The sequence below is a fragment of the Pinus tabuliformis genome, chromosome 7, assembly GCF_031772625.1.
Source record: "Pinus tabuliformis cultivar Carrire ecotype Pingquan chromosome 7, CPIR1, whole genome shotgun sequence".
Classification (NCBI taxonomy): Eukaryota; Viridiplantae; Streptophyta; class Pinopsida; order Pinales; family Pinaceae; genus Pinus; species Pinus tabuliformis.
This window is the reverse complement of record NC_142293.1, coordinates 201,061,238-201,079,032: the sequence shown is the minus strand read 5'-3', so window position 1 is coordinate 201,079,032 and position 17,795 is coordinate 201,061,238.

Here is a 17,795-nt window from a genome sequence, read left to right as displayed (position 1 = left end):
TAGGGTAGACATACCTATTGAAAATATCCTCTGAGGCAGCATGTGTGTCTCCAAAAAAAGAAAAAAAAAAGCAAACAAACAAAAAACACAAGAAATGGATCTACACCACATCTGTTAATTTTTTTGTCATTTTGCAGGATTAAAGGCAGTGGCAGATTCCATGGCTACAGGGCCAAACTTCTCAAAGTTCCCTTCACTCCTCCATCCATCCACTTCATATGCATCATCCACACTCATGTGTTACCTCTCCACCATCCCATTAGCCCAAAATTCAAGTTTCACCCTCTCTCTAGACTGCTACAGGAAGGACCTGTAAATGCTACATGAAGGTCCTCTAGTGCTACAGGAGGGTTCCAAAAAGTTACAAGAGGGAGACACGAGGAAAAGGAAAACCCAACATGACCCTAAAAATGATGAATGAGGTTCCCCCACCATGGCCCACCATATATCTATCCCTCATCCATCCCATTTCATCAAACAAACAAACAAAAAAATCCATGACAGGCATTTTGTCAAACATATTGCAATTGTGTAATCTGCAGGTGTAAATAATAGTTCTAAGCATAGGCATCTCATACTTAGCTGAGAATCGTTAAGAACACATGATACCTCAACACAATAATTGTCATTCCATCCATTAGGTCATATATACATTGATCATTCAATTACAAATAAAAACATGATGAGAGCCACACATGGCTGCTAGCATAAAACATGTAAATAACCAGCATCATATGGACAAACTTATCCATGAAATCACAACCGTATAAATTATCTGAAGAGAAAATGGAATCAACCCATGGTATTCATCCACCCATGGAATTTACCCATGGTATTATAACTGGCATCCACCCATGGTATTTTAAGTGGCATCCACCCATGGTATTTTCACATCCACCCATGGTATTTTCACATCCACCCATGGTATTCATTCACCCATGGAATTTACCCCTGGTATTGTAACCGAAAAAGACTATAAGTAACTAGTCACATTTTGTAAAAGGACAGATTGTCCACCACAATGTAGTCCTTACAGTTATTATCTATTTTAATAAAAAGTTTCTTTGTGGTTTTTTTATTGTGTGTTCTCTCATTTTCTTTCTGGCATTGCAATTTTTCAGATCTTGGGGGGCCGGCCCCCCAATATCTATTTCAACTTTTTTTAAAATTTGGGGGCCTCCCCCCAAGATCCAAATCAGTGGTATCAGAGCAGGTTACGATTCCATGATAATGAAGGTTTAATGCATATTTCAGTTTCAATTTTTTGCAATAATATTCAACAAACTTCAGGCACGTGTTGGGACCTCCACAAAGCACTTTCTTGGGCTAAGAAGGAAGAATTTTTCTTTATTCATTTTTTTGCAAAATTTTTTTTGGGCAGCGAGTTTCAAGATTAGATCTGAAACATTTGGTCCAAAATTTACAAAAACAAATAATATATCTAGATTCCTTACAAAAAAATACCGATATTCAAAAACAAATTCGGCCAAATTGGAGTCCAGATGAGGGAGATATTGCTGATTTAAAATTAGCTATGTTGTAGATTTGTTTCTGATGCAAACTAGTGGACAGAGACTCTCCTATCATTTTTTTTTTCAATTTTTTTTTTGAATAATTTCAGAACAATGATTTTTGATTTGAGCTTCTCTTGAAAAATCACCAAATTTCAAAAGAAAATGGGTCAAATCAGAGCTCGGATGTGGGAGATATCGCTCATTTAAAATCAGTTATTTTTTTAGAACTTTTGTGATGGTGGAACAATTGCAGCACAAATCTCAGATTCCAAAGTGTCCATATAAGAGTTTCCAACACATGGGAAGATGCAAAATGGTCATTCTGTTTCCAAAAACAAGTTATAATAAAGATTGTGAGTTATATTGACCGACTTATGTCCATTTTAAATATGGAGCAGCATTCAAAGCGAGTTCCCTTTGGAGACGTGCCCTCCCACCCCGCTTTAGTAGGCACCTACATCACATTCATTAGTTTTAGCATAGAAGCATATGTATTAGATTATTTGGAGATGTGCCCTCCAACCCCCGTCTATGTAGGCACCTGCTACTTCACTAACACTCAAGATCACAGTTATGGGTCAACCGCGCTAAATCCTTGTCATTGAAGTCCATTTGCTAGGTCGCACACTGTTAGTATCATAGTTGGTCACATGCATTACAAGGTATCTCTACCCTTGGATATTCATTTTTCATGGTTATGGGTTATCCACAAACCCACACTTCGTCGAAGTCCATTTTCTAGGCCGCACACTATCAGTATCACAGTTGGTTACAAGCATTATAGGGTATCTCTATCCTCAGATCTTTGTTCATCATTATTATGGGTCATCCAAAAACCCACACTTCATCAATGTCCATTTTCAGGGTGCCACATTGTCAGTATCACAATTGGTCACAAGCATTACAGGGTATCTCTATCCTCAGATCTTCGTTCATCATGGTTATGGGTTAACCACATAAAACCCTTCTCTTCAGTGGCTTCTCATATTCAACAAAGGCTTCGCAAGAGGGAACTTCACGCAATGGCGACCATTGCTTCTTAAGGAGGGAGGAATGATCTGAAGAGAAAATGACATCAATCCATGATATTCATCCACCCATTGAATTTACCCATGGTATTATAAGGGACATCGACCCATGGTATTTATCCACCCATGATATTGTAAGTGGCATCCACCCATGGTATTCATTCACCCATGGAATTTACTCGTGGTATTGTAATCGAAAAAGACTATAATTGACAAGTCACATTTTGTAAAAGGACATATTGTTCACTACAATGTAGTCCTTACAATTATTGTCTGTTTAAAAAAAAAAAATTGTGGTTTTGTTATTGTGCGTTCTCTTATTTTCTTTCTGTCATTGCAATTTTTCATATCTTGGCGAGCCTCCCCCGCAAGATCCATTTCAATTTTTTGTAGACCTTGGGGGCCTACCCCCAATATCTAGATCAATAAACCACATATAATTTATCATAATACTCATATAAATACAAGGAGAAGTAACCTTTCATTAATGATGCAAAATCGAAACCCAGGATGGGACTTCCATGGTACACCTGACTGTAGAATGGCTCAGCCAAATCTCTCTTAACCCATTCGCCCCCATGCCATATTCCAAGTCTTTAATGTGGGAGCTCATAGAACACATCAATCAAAACTCATCTAGGGAATCCAGAGGTCATCCACCTCAACCCATCAAACATTGGTTCCACCTCACAGTCGAACATCACAAAACTATCATCAGATTAGTCTCCTTCCAAGCCTTCCAGGGCTTCCAAAGAGTTTGTCCAACCAAGGATTCTAGTACTAGTAACTCAACCCACAACTTATTCAAGGCTTCTAGAGCATTTGTCCAACCAGGACTTATAGGACTACTAACTCAACCCAACTAAGGCTTATAGAGCATTTGTCCAAGCAAGGCTTCTAGGACTAGTAACTTAACCCAAGCTGTTACAGGACTTCCAGAAAGTTTTTCCAACTAGGGATTCTAGGACTAGTAACTCAACCAAAGGTAAGGAAACATGAGAACCAACCAAAAACAAATAATGAAAGTAACGCAAAATTACCATGGCTATCCAAGAAATGGAAATGCTAGGAAATCCATTGTCAATCTCGGCCTCCTCCATGCCAATGATAGATCACAACCAAAAATACACATGCATATACCATGCATACCAAAACTAGTGAAGAAATCATACATGCAACTCAGTACTTGGAAGTAAAACTATTGTAGCTACTCATCCCGATGCCCTCTTGCACTTTCTTGCTCTTCCTTTGCCTTCTTGCTCCAAAAATTCAACTATTCCACACCCTCCAAGAGTTCTCCAAGAAAACTCTAAGTCTCCAAGAGTATAAGAGAGAGAGAGAGAGAGAATAATTAGAGAGCTCCAAAACTAAACTGACAAAAGGTTACCAACTGATCCTCAAAAGGCTTTTGATGAATGATGCCTCTATTTTCTTCATTTTCGATTATTTTCCTTCATTTTCCTCCTCACATGCAACATGTGGCCTTTCACCTCCCTTTACTCCTAATTTCCATTATTTTCATAAATAAATGTGCAAAAATGCCATTTTTCCTTTCCAAAGCCTTATCCATTGCCTTTTCCAATTTCCTTAGCCATAAACAATCACAAGTGATCCCCATCACTAGAATTCAACCCAACATTTAGCTTGGAATAAGTGTCCCATCATCCATGGTTATTATTTTACCTTTTTTTACTTTTATTACATGGAATTTTCACCAGGGTTGTTACAGAACCCTCCCCCTTGGGGGAACACTGTCCTCGGTGTTCAACAACACCTATGACCACAAAACTACTGTAGAAAAATATATTCTGCCAATGGAGCTTTATAACTTAGCTCGATGCAATATTTACAATGATCACCCTGCTGAAAAGAAGACCAATATAACAATATAATAACATGACATCATAACAACATACTGCATAGTGGAGATTTATAACATAGCTCGTGGCAATATTTACATCCATATACATATGTACATAAACCAACATCATCAAAACATATACCAAAAGTATACCAAAGCATATACCAAAACACAAGCCAAAACTGTTTTGCCTCAACCGGAAAACAAGGAAGGATACGGAGCCCACATCTAATCCGCCATCTCCCATGTAGCTTCATCAGGCCCAAAGTGCTTCCATTGCACTTTAACTTGCTCGATTTCTCAGTTCCAGAGCATGAGCACCTTTTTCTACAATATACATTGAGGCTCTGATTTGAATTCTCCATTTGGTTCCACCTGTAATACATACTAGCCAATCACATGATCAACATCCTTAACATACTTCTTAAGAAAAGATACATGGAAAACATCATGGACTTTCACTGTCAGAGGCAGTGCAAGTCAATAGGCTACTGGCTCAATCCTCTTAATAATACTAAAAGATCCACAAAAATGTGGTGCCATCTTGCCACATTATCTAATCCGTAAGGAGCTCTTCTTTGGTTTGATGCACAAATACACATGCTCTCCAACCTGGAACTCCTTGAACAACCTATTCCTATCTACATAACTCTTTTGTGTATCATATTCTGCCTCTAGATTCTTCTTGATCACCTGCATTTCCTATTCCATGTCAGCCAACATATCTGGTCCAATCAACACCCTGCTAACTAGATCACTCCAACTAATGGGAATGTTACAAGTTCATCCATACAATGCCTCAAAAGGACTCATTCTCAAAGTTTCATGATAGCCATTGTTGTATGAAAAATCTACCAATGGGATGTACTCTTCCCACTTTTGATGTTAATGCATCACATACATCATTAACATGTCCTCCAATAACCTATTGACCCTCTCTGTTTGTCCATATGTCTGCGGATGATAAGTTGTACTAAAGGCCAACTCTATGCCCAAAACTACAAACAACTCCTTCCAAAACTTGGAAGGGAACTTCACAACCCACTCTGACACAATCTTCTTCGGGACACCATGTAATCTAACCACATCTCGGATAAATTCCTATGCAACATCACTAGCTAAGAATGTAGACTTTACTGTAATGAAATGTGCAACCTTCGTCAACTTGTCCACAATAACCATAATGGAATCATGTTGTCTCACTGTCTTCATCAAACCTATAATGAAATCATTGGAAATAACCTCCCATTTCCACTCTAGGACTGCGATCGGCTGTAGTAGTCCACTTGGATGCTTACATTTTTCCTTCACTCACTAACAATCAAAACATCTTGCCACAAACTCTACCACATCCCTCTTCAAATTCAACATATAGTAAAATATCTTCACTGCAGTTAATGTGTTATGAAACCAGCTCAAGAAAAGATAGAAAAGATAGATCAACGCCTTAGAATTCAGCCTCTTCGAGGGGGCAACCTCCTTTACATTACATAAATGAACAATTCTTGGATGATACAAATGAAAAAACCTCCTTTCTATATATAGGAGTCTAAGGAGTCACAATATAATCTATCCGACCTAACAATAATAATATAAAGCCACAAAAATAACAATAGAGGGATTCTATGGGGCACAGAAATAACAATATGGGGGTAATAGGGGCACAACAATATAAATAAGGGGTATAACTACAATAGTAATGGGGTAATCACTAGTATTATAGGGACCCAACATGCCCCTCTCCTTCAAAAAAGTGTTGTCCTCAACGCTTGAGTAGTTCTGGATACTTCTGCATAAAATTCTCATCCTCCCATGTGGAATCTTCAGCGGATAAGTTCTTCCACTTGATAAGATACTCTGAAATTGATCGATTTCGTAGCTATCGAGTTCTTCTTTCTGTGACTGCTTCCGGTTCCAATATAATTTTTCCTTCCTCATCAAGTTCTGGCAATATTGTTTGAATTGGGAGCTTGTCACCTATAACCTTCTTTAAACATGAAACGTGGAAGACTGGGTGCAATCGAGAAGCTGCAGGAAGCTCCAATTTGTATGCCACAGTACCAATCTTTTGCAACACCTTGTACGGACCATAATACTTTGGTGATAATTTATTATCCTTCTTAGCTTGCTTTAGGGACATTTGCTTATATGGTTGTAGCCGTAGGAATACCCAATCACCTACATCAAAACTTCTTTCACTGCGATGTTGATCTGCCTATTGTTTCATTCTATTTTTTGCCAACACGAGGTTATCCTTTAAGAGTTGGAGGACTTGTTGTTGATGTTCGATGTGATGTTCCACTGCTTGAACCTTATAATTTTCTCTTAAATATGATGTGATGGATGGTGGTTGATACCAATAAAGTGCCATAAATGGGGTCATTTTTGTTGCTGTATGGAAGGAAGTGTTATACCACCATTCAGCCAGAGGAAACCATTTGACCCATTGTGTCTGTTTATCAGATACAAAGCAACGAAGATATCCTTCCAAACATTTGTTTACTATCTCAGTTTTCCCATCAGATTGAGGATGATAAGATGAGCTATGAGTGTTATAGACATTTTTGGGCCTTACAGCATTGAGCATGAAATGTCCATAATCTAAGGGATCCAAAGTCCCTAAACATGTTGTTCCTACCCCTAGAGGAACAACTCCAACTAACCACAGCAATTCACAGAAGTTCTCCACCTGAAACCACTCAAAAACAAGTCAATTCAGGGTCATGTCAACTGCTCCACTGAGCATCTGCGCTGAATTTCAACTGCTCCACTGTCTACCTGCGTTGAATGTCAACTCCAACAAAGGCTACCTGCGCTGAGCGAGTTTGGACATGTGGCAGACTCATTCCTCAAGGTGTCAGAGCCCAGGAAGCTTCCAAAATGACACTTGCCTCAGGGAATTCGATTGGTGATGAGTAAGAGGTTCCAAATCTCCAAGTGGAAGCAAGAACCTCCAAGTGGACTCAAGAACTGAGAGAGAAAGAGGACACTAGTCAGATCTCAAGCTGACTCATCCTCTCTCCAAAATAACTATATATAGATCTCTCCTCCATGAGATCTAGAGGCTGGAATTTTGTTATTGCAAAGAATTGATGTTGGTTTGAGACTGGAATCATTGGGTGCTTAATGCTTTGAAGGGAGCTGAAGAAAGAATTCCATTCTGCTGGGAAGGAGATGCTGGATTGGAGCCCTCTAGGTTGTATCTCTTCCTGAACCTTGTTATCAATCAATAAAGCTATCTTGGTTCTTTCCTATATGCTGGTGTATTTTGTATGATTGCATTAGTGTATTTGATTTACTTTTAATCCTGAATCATTTATGAATATGAATATTTGCCTTTGTGTTGTGTTCTTCTCTTGTAGCAAGTAGTTGTTCTCTTGTCACAGGTAGTTGTTCTCTTGTGCTCTCGCGGAAATCAAGTAGCTGTTCTCTTGAGCAAGCGAGGAGGCAAGTAGCTGTGAACACCCAAAGAGAAGAGGATCTAGATCGAGGGACAAACGGAAGACAACGGTAAGTCTATCGATCTCCCCTCTTTCACATTTCATAAAGGAAGAAACCATAATAGTTGTATCTGTTTGTTGCTAAGGCACTGCCACACCTTAGGTGGATAGGATCGTCCTGCATAGGCATTTTTCCCCACAAAAAATTGGCGACTCCGCTGGGGAGATTGCTTTAGTCATTTTATTTGTGTTTGCATCATTGTTTGCTTCATAGACTCAACAACAACAATTGAACTGCTTCTGCAAAGTATACTGTTGCTGCCTTGATCCTTCACTGGATTTTGTCTATGATCTGAACAATGGACTCACAAATGACTTGATGATCCTTTGTGATAGTCTTTAGTACCCTCTCAAAGCATCCCTTTGATTATACCTTGCTTGTGTTTCTGATTTGGCCTAAAACAGTTGATTTTTTAGCATTTTATGACCCAGAACCCAAGGGAAACGAGAGTTTCTCCTTCAGCGCAGACACTGTGAAGGCAGTCTGCATTTCAACGGAGGTCCCGTGAAGGCTACCTGCGCTGAATGTCAACTCCACAGTGTTGGACTTGCGCTGAACCAGTTTAGCCTTGTGCAGCTGGGGTTCTCTGCTGTCTGTTGCCCTGTTTTGATCTCTGTTTTTTGCAGCCTTTAACCAACATAGGTACCAGTCTGATAACTCCTTTTCTTTGCTTAGATTCCGCCTCCTTTTGTACAAAAAGACTGTGAGTTTTTTTATGTGTTTTTACGTCATTTACAGTTTTCCTTTGCATGAGTGAAATAATCATCCTGTAGCCCTTGATTCAGATCTGATTGACTGTGATCTTAGGAGAGAGTTCATTGGTTGTTTACAGTTGATTATCATTTGCTTTTGCTTATTGGTTTGAGTTTGTCTCTTTTAAGTGTCGAAACAAGTATTCATTTCGAAAGTCACAAAGTGATTGTAATCTCTTCTACCGTTGTTGATTTCGAAAAAAGTAAACTTGTTTGTATCTGTCATTTAAAAGCAAATTCAAAGTTGTACAAAAAGCTTTCTTTGTAGACATCTATACTAAGAAAGTGGAAAACAAACACCTGCATTGTGCATTTGCATTTTGATAAGTTTGCATGATTGATTTAGGAAAGAGTGCATTAGAGTGTGCTGATTGCTCTTTGAGAAAAGATAGTGCCTTTCTTTTCCCTTAGTAGCTAGGATTTTCAAAGTTGAAAAGATAATAAAGCTTGCTTATCATCTTAGACTGCATTTAGGAATTGTACCATACATCTCGTGGTGATCCTGAAAGACAAACTTCTAAAAATATCAACTTAAAATAAACTGAATGAACCTAACAACGCTTTGCAACATAACGCACAACATAGAGGTCTAGGCTAGAGACGTGTTCCGGCGTCGTTAAGCCTAGTGACTGTCGATCTCGTGGAAGGTGGGTGATTCCTCCTGAGGGACGATAGCGCTAGTACGGATTGTGCTCCCACATACCGTCGCGTATATATTGGGAGACCCCTATAGGCATATATCCTTTATCCTTAGGAAGCCGTGTCGGCCGCCCTACTGATCGCAATGCAGTGAAAACAACATTCACGAAGATCGACCGCCCGTACCCTAAAAAGTATTCTCCAGTTTTGCGAAAAGTTTGGCACACCCTCTGCCTAGATCTCCAGAGCTGTTTCTTTTGGCCTTTTTCAGAATCTGTAACAGAAAAAGTCCATCTGAGCATTTGTCACTTCGGACTCGTTAAAACATCGAAGGAGACTAGAGTCATCTTTAGCTTTTTCTCGACTCTTTAAAAGTGAAAAAGCAAGTTGTGTCTGAAGCGTCGTTAACAATTTATTTTAAACGGAACAATCACCCTTTATTCCCGCGTTGATATTTAGGTTGAAAAGATGGAGCACACCAACCAAGGAATTCCTCTTGGTGGAAATCCTAGTCCCTTCTCCTCTTGGGGAGATGTTGGTGCGCCCCACATGGCCACATGGTCGCTTCCAGGACTGACAATTGGCCTACCAGTCTGGCTCTTTTCAACCAATGTCGTTCAGAATACCACCATTCCTGAACAGTCGAGTCAACAGTTAGATCAGACAAGAGTTGCCTCCCAGCCTTCCACTTCATCTTCCTCCCCTCCTTCCTCTTCGCTTGACGGAACTGGTCGAACAAAAAACTGGCTTCCTAAGGAGAAGAAGGAGAAGAAGAAGAAAGAAAAGAAGAAGAAGGAGCCTAAGGCGACTGGGGGCAAGCAAGTGTCATCTGACAAAAATCCACACACAGCACTCGTAAGGCCTAAATCGCCATGCCTCATATGCAAGGGAGACCACTTCCATAGAGATTGTCCCTGTATCCCCCGTATACTAAGAGACTGGTCCCCCCGTGTGCACAATTCGGTAGCATCGGCCTCTGATAACCATGTTGACTGCTCACCGTCAACTTGTGGGAGTGAAGCCCTGGGACGGAGCGGGAAAGCTAAATTTCCCTGCAGACTATGTGAAGGCGATCACGCCATCCACCGTTGTCCCTTCTTAGATGAGGCAAAAAGAGTTCTGGAAGATCGCCCGATTTTACGAGCGCAACTTCCTCCTGGATATCAAAAACTATTGCCAAGTCCCTCGCTAGTTGAGAACCCGGCTGACCCGCCCAGGTGGTTAGCCGAAGCACCTGTCATTGAAGATGAACCATCTGAATCCATACCTGACGAAAGTCTAAAGGTTGAAACGGTAGTTGACCCGGTTTTGCCTTCAGAAGCTCTATCTTCGAATGACACCATAACAGAGGAGAATAAAGACGACACCGTCCAAATTCTCTTCATCAGCACTGACTCTGATGATCAAGGGGGCAATGCCACCATTCCTTTATCGCAGGAAGGAAGTTCATCAGAGCGCTATCCGGCCATATACTCAGTCCCACCACCAAGCAACCTGGTTGTGTCCTTCGACTGGAACCAACTAGGCAGACCCCGCTTGCCAGCTAGCATACCATTCAGAATTATTGTCCAAATATACAGAATGGTAATGGCTGGCACAGTTATTGATGAAGGGGCATCTGTGAGTATCCTTTCCTCTATTTCTTGGAATGCGCTTGGTTCGCCTGCGCTTTTTCCTGAAATGAGAAATCTATCAGGCTTTGATAAGGGAACCAGTCGACCTTTAGGGATCCTCCCCAATGTGCCCATAACATTGAAAGGGAAGACCGTTCAAATGAACGTGATGGTCGTTCAAGGACCCTTGGATTATAACCTACTCCTTGGACGAGACTACATATATTGCATGGGAGCCATCGTCTCATCACTCTTATAGAACAAGCATATGTTATCCTCCTCAAGCTTGACAAAAATAAAGAGGTACTGGTCAGCAATGACTGGGGAAAAATTGGGAGAAAATCGAGAAAACTTTGATGGTAGCAGGTCGCTCTTGAACATGACACTTTTCCTCCGTACCACAATCGGGTTGGGTTTCCTCATTCACCGGTCACATCACCATGGTTTCGCCATACCATCCATATTTGGGGTAATGCTACCGATCCATCGCATCAATGTCTCCATATGTTCAAGAGAACTCGTTCAGAAAGAGTCAACCGGGTCCCATCCACTGCCATACATTATCCTTCATCCATTCATGACCGCCACCCTGAATCATATGCCACAGATCGTTTTCGCCTCCATTAAAATCATTAGCTCCGTTCCGTGTCACTGATGTGGGGTTCATCAAGGCCCTACTTTGATGGATCGCTTCTTGTCGACATCAGCTCATTATCCAAGAAGTTGATCTAGGAACAACCCCTTCAGTACTTTGAAGCTTGCATGCCTCAATGGCAAGTTTCTCACTTCCGGCGACAGGTATACATCAATGACCTTCAACCAGAAGATTTTGCATGGTGTTCGACGCCAAGTCCTTTATTCACACCACGTGAATTGTACTGCAGTACCTTGAGGGTCATTATCATTATCGGTGATTCCTCTCATGCTTGTTAACGGTTTACATCATTGACCGGTAATCAAGCGATGTCTTTCCATGTTCGACTTCAGCGCAATTCTCACATGGATTGACTTGTACTTAGAGTGAAGATCGAACGAGTTTGAAGACCCTGGATCTAGTTTCATCCATCCAGGCTGCGATATATTCAGGAAAAATAAAGACATTTGACATGTACATCATTGCAGCAGATGATCATCCTACTCAAAGGATGATAATTTCGCCAAAATTATCAGTCTACCATCAGACGATCGTCTGTTCTATGTACAAAAATGAATTTATAAAGCTGAGCATGGGAATGCCCGCCTCAGCTAGATCATGAAAGCATTATGAATCATAATGTATTGTATTGTATCTTATTACAGGTCTCCTCCCAGCAAATGGATGAACTTCGGACCCTCCTGGATAAAGAATTTCACCCGATAAACGGCCTCATACTTTAGGGGGCAACTGTTATAGACATTTTTGTGCCTTACAACATTGAGCATGAAATGTCCATAATCTAAGGGATCCAAAGTCCCTAAACATGTTGTTCCTACCCCTAGAGGAACGAGGCCAACTAACCACAGCAATTCACAGAAGTTCTCCACCTGAAACCACTCAAAAACAAGTCAATTCAAGGTCATGTCAACTGCTCCACTGAGCATCTGCGCTGAATGTCAACTGCTCCACTGTCTACCTGCATTGAATGTCAACTCCAACAAAGGCTACCTGCACTGAGCGAGTTTGGACATGTGGCAGACTCATTCCTCAAGGTGTCAGAGCCCAGGAAGCTTCCAAAATGACACTTGCCTCAGGGAATTCGACTGGTGATGAGTAAGAGGTTCCAAATCTCCAAGTGGAAGCAAGAACCTCCAAGTGGACTCAAGAACTGAGAGAGAAAGATGACACTAGTCAGATCTCAAGCTGACTCATCCTCTCTCCAAAATAACTATATATAGATCTCTCCTCCATGAGATCTAGAGGCTGGAATTTTGTTATTGTAAAGAATTATTGTTGGTTTGAGACTGGAATCATTGGGTGCTTAATGCTTTGAAGGGAGCTGAAGAAGGAATTCCATTCTGCTGGGAAGGAGATGTTGGATTGGAGCCCTCTAGGTTGTATCTCTTCCTGAACCTTGTTATCAATCAATAAAGCTATCTTGGTTCTTTCCTATATGCTGGTGTATTTTGTATGATTGCATTAGTGTATTTGATTTACTTCTAATCCTGAATCATTTATGAATATGAATAATTGCCTTTGTGTTGTGTTCTTCTCTTGTCGCAAGTAGCTGTTCTCTTGTCACAGGTAGTTGTTCTCTTGTGATCTCGTGGAAATCAAGTAGCTGTTCTCTTGAGCAAGTGAGGAGGCAAGTAGCTGTGAACACCCAAAGAGAAGAGGATCTAGATCGAGGGACAAACGGAAGACAACGGTAAGTCTATCGATCTCCCCTCTTTCACATTTCATAAAGGAAGAAACCATAATAGTTGTATCTGTTTGTTGCTAAGGCATTGTCACACCTTAGGTGGATAGGATCGTCCTGCATAGGCATTTTTCCCCACAACAATGAGCTAACTGAGTACCAAGACAAGAAAATAATTGTGTCCAAAAATTTCCAGTGAAAATGGGATCTCTGTCACTTACAATAATCTTTGGGTTTCCATGTAGCTTTTGAACTGTTTCCATAAATGCAGTAGAAATTGTACTGGCTTTAAATGGATGTGATAATGCACAAAAGTGTGCATACTTGGTAAGTCTGTCAACTACCACCATGATGACACTCTTTCCCTCAGACTTGGGTAAACCTGTGATAAAATTCATTGAAACCTCCTCCCAACGTTGGCTTGGAATGGATAAAGGTTGTAATAGACCCGGTGTCTTAATTGTTTCAACTTTATTTTGCTGGAAAACCAAACATTCCGCCACAAACTTTTGAATATCTGATTTAAGGCCATCCCAAAAAAATTCCTTCTTAACCTTGTGGTAAGTTTTTAAAAATCCTGAGTGCCCTCCTAAGGGAGAAGTGTGCAATTCCATAAGAATCTTTTGTTTTAGCTGGGAATTCTTACAGAGGTATAAGCGATCTTTGTACCATAATGAATCATTTTGCCAGCTAAATGTATCAGAAGTACTGGAATCTTGTTGTAGCTTTCGAATAAGTGCCCACACTTCTTCATCATTCTTCCATTCCTCCCTTGCTTCGTTTATCCAATCTGGTTGGATAATAGAAATGGCACACAACAATGCTTCCACATCCTCATCCTTTCTTGAGAGTGCATCTGCCACCACATTTTGCTTCCCTTTTTTGTAGATGATTTCAAAGTCATAACCCAACATCTTTGTGACCCACTTTTGTTGCTCTTCAGAGGATAATCTTTGTTCTAAAAAGTATTTAAGGCTATCATGATCCGTTTTTACCTTGAAGTGTCTTCCCATTAGGTAGGGTCGCCATTTCTTAAGTGCATGGAGTATTGCCAACATTTCCTTCTCATAAATAGCTTTGCTTAAAAACTTTCCCTTGATTGGACGACTTTCAAAAGCAATGGGTCTTTCATCTTGCATTAGAACAACACCAATTCCATTTCCTGAAGCATCACATTCCACAATAAAGGTTTTTGTGAAGTCCGGTGTAGCTAAGACCGGTGCTTGGCACATTGCCTCTTTAAGATGTTCAAAGGCCTTTGTTGCTTCCGGAGTCCATGAAAATGAATCTTTCTTCAATAATGTTGTTAGAGGTGCTGCTATTCTCCCATAATTCTTAACAAACTTGCGATAATACCCTGTCAACCCAAGAAATCCTCGCAGATGCTTTATGGATGTGGGGATTTTCCATTCCTTAATGGCTTTAATTTTGCTAGGGTCTACCTTAACTCCTTCATGAGATACAATATGACCCAAATATTCCACCTCCTGGACTCCAAAGAAACATTTGGATCTTTTTGCATATAATTGTTTCTCCTCCAATAGTTGTAGCACCTTGTCAACATGTTCAACATGATCCTTCCAAGACTTGCTGTAGATTAGTATATCATCAAAAAATACTAACACAAATTTTCTAAGGAATGGTTTGAAAATTGAATTCATCAAACCTTGAAATGTTGAAGGTGCATTGGTAAGGCCAAAAGGCATGACCAAAAATTCATAATGACCCTCATGAGTTCTAAATGCCGTTTTTGGAATGTCTTCAATCTTCATTCTGATTTGATGATATCCTGAACGAAGATCCAACTTGGTGAAGTAAATTGATCCATGCAATTCATCCAGTAATTCATCAATAACAGGAATGGGGAACTTATCTTTAATAGTGAGCTTGTTGAGCTCCCTATAATCTGGACACATGCGCCATGATCCATCCTTCTTGTGCACCAATACTACTGGAGCTGAGAAAGAACTTTGACTCGGTTGAATTATACCAGCCTCTAGCATTTCTGCAACCATACGTTCAATTTCACTTTTTTGGACATAGGGATATCTGTACGGCCTGATGTTTGGAGGAACACTTCCTGGAATCAGATGAATAGCATGATCATGATCACGCATAGGTGGGAGACCCTTGGGAGTCTCAAATACCTTGGAATGATTGTCCAAGACTTTTTGGAGATCTGGAGAAATAGATGATTCCAATGTGGAAACATCTAGCGAACATAATTGTGCAATTACACCTCTTTGCTCCTTTTTTAGAAGCTTTGTCATACCATTAGAGCTGATTATCTTTCCTGGTTTCCCTGCAATACCCCTTAATTCAACTTCCTTTCCTTCTGAAGAAAATTTGATGAAAAGTTCTTGAAAATTAAAAGCTATTGTACCCAAGGATTGTAGCCATTGGACTCCTAGTACAACATCAGCACCTCCCATTGGAATGGAAAGCATTGGGCTAGTCAATACATATTCTCCCATGGATAGCTTGATATTATGGCACTTTCCAGAGAAATTTATTGTTCCTCCATTTGCAATCATCACTTGACACTCTGGTGCTGGATATAGGAAGCAATTCAATTCTTTTGCTACCCTACAATGAATAAAATTGTGGGTGCTTCCTGAATCAATCAACACTATTACCTTTTTCTTCTTGATTTGTCCTTCTATCTTGATGGTTTGAGGAGTGGTAATTCCCGCCAATGCATTACAAGATATGGTCGGATTTATTTTTTCTTCATCTAGGCTTTGTTCCTGGAGTATATCTTCTTCTTTTGACCTTTCTTGCTCCTTTTCTTCTTCCTCTTCACAATCTATGTAGAATAATTTCTTCTCAGCACACTTATGACCTTTAGTGTATTTGCTATCACAACTGTAACAAAGCCCTTTTGCTCTTTTTTCTTCCAATTGTTGTGGTGTCAACCTTATAGGTTGTGGAAGACTAGGGCAACAACACTTCCGTCTTTATAGTTGTGAGTGGTATGCTTCCTGGTTGCCATAATTTTGCTTTCCATTTTTCTTGCTAACCTGAATGCCTTCTCTAATGAATCAGGTTCCCAAAGGCGAACATCATGTTGGATATTATCCTTTAAAGACCCTATGAACACATCAATCCTATGCTCCTCTGGAATATCTTTTACCCTTATGTTCAATTTTTGGAACTCCTCAATGTGCTCCATTACTGAACCCTTTTGTTTGAGACTTATCAATTGGCTAAAAAAAGTGTTGCTTTTTGTATCTTCATAATGTGCTATCAATTCTTCCGTAAAAATTGCCCAAGTGATAAATTGTTTACGAGAGAAAAGCCATTGATACCATACAAACTGATTTGGTTCCAAATATACAGTTGCCATACGTACCTTTTGTGCATTTTGCACATTATTGAGATCGAAGAATTGCTCCATCTGTAATATCCATGTGGCGGGATCCTTGCCATCAAACTTCCTCATATCGATTTTTGGAATATGGTGATTCTTCGATCCAACATTAGCATCTATGGAATCATGATTAACATTTCTTTTGTTCTCATCATGAGTTTCCTTTACTACCTTTTCACCATTAGTGACCCTTTCTTGTAGCAACTTCTTCAATTCTTCCATATCTGTCTTCAAATCTATCTTCAAATCTGCCATGTCTCTCTTCAAATCTGTCTTCGAATCATCCATATTAGCTTCCATGCCCTTTATCTTAGATTCCACGCCACTTATCTTAGCTTCTGTTATCTTTTGTGAGCGTGACATTTGTTGCACTTGTTCTTGTAATTTTGATATATCATGTAGCATTTCTTCTTCTTCTTCATGAGTCATGCTAGAGCTTTCAGGTTCCTTACTAGGTGTTTGCATTTTCTTTCCTCGGGGGATCAGTTACGATAATAATGATTTACTATTCCCTTTGAATTCTGTTAAACCAAGCTTACACAAAAATTAAAAAAAAACTACACACCTTTTTTCACTTTATAGAAGCCTGATATTGAATCTGATGTATCTCTGTAATTTCGGATCATCCAGTTCTGAAATTGCTACCTGTAGTAGCCTTCTGCGTCCTCTTTCCAATGCCACAAGTCTGAGCCAAATTGGATTCTCCAAGGAAGAGTTATGTGAAATCTCCCACAGTGACTTTCTTTTAGACTGGTTCAGTAGAGCGAACTTGTACGACGTTCCACAAGTCCCTGTTTCAACCTTTGAATCTCAAACACACAGAAAAGAAACTACATTCTGTCCTCTTTTTTTACCTTTTACGAAATTTCAATCCAACCCTCAGAGAGAGAGTTATGACGATTTCCCCAGGTCACCTGTTTTGAATGTAATTCAGGAGTCTGCAAAAAGGCCAACTTCCTCAGATCATATCTCCGAAAATAGTGCGTGAAAAGCTCTGAAATTTGGACCCAAGGTTCAGCGCCAATTCTTCTCAAATGGGTTTTTTTTCAACTTCTGAAATGTCACAGAAAAAAAGTTATAGCGAAAATGCCACGATGACCTGTTTGGAGCAGCGAAACCCTAGAATCCAAAGCTTTGATACCAAATGTTATGAAACCAGCTCAAGAAAAGATAGAAAAGAT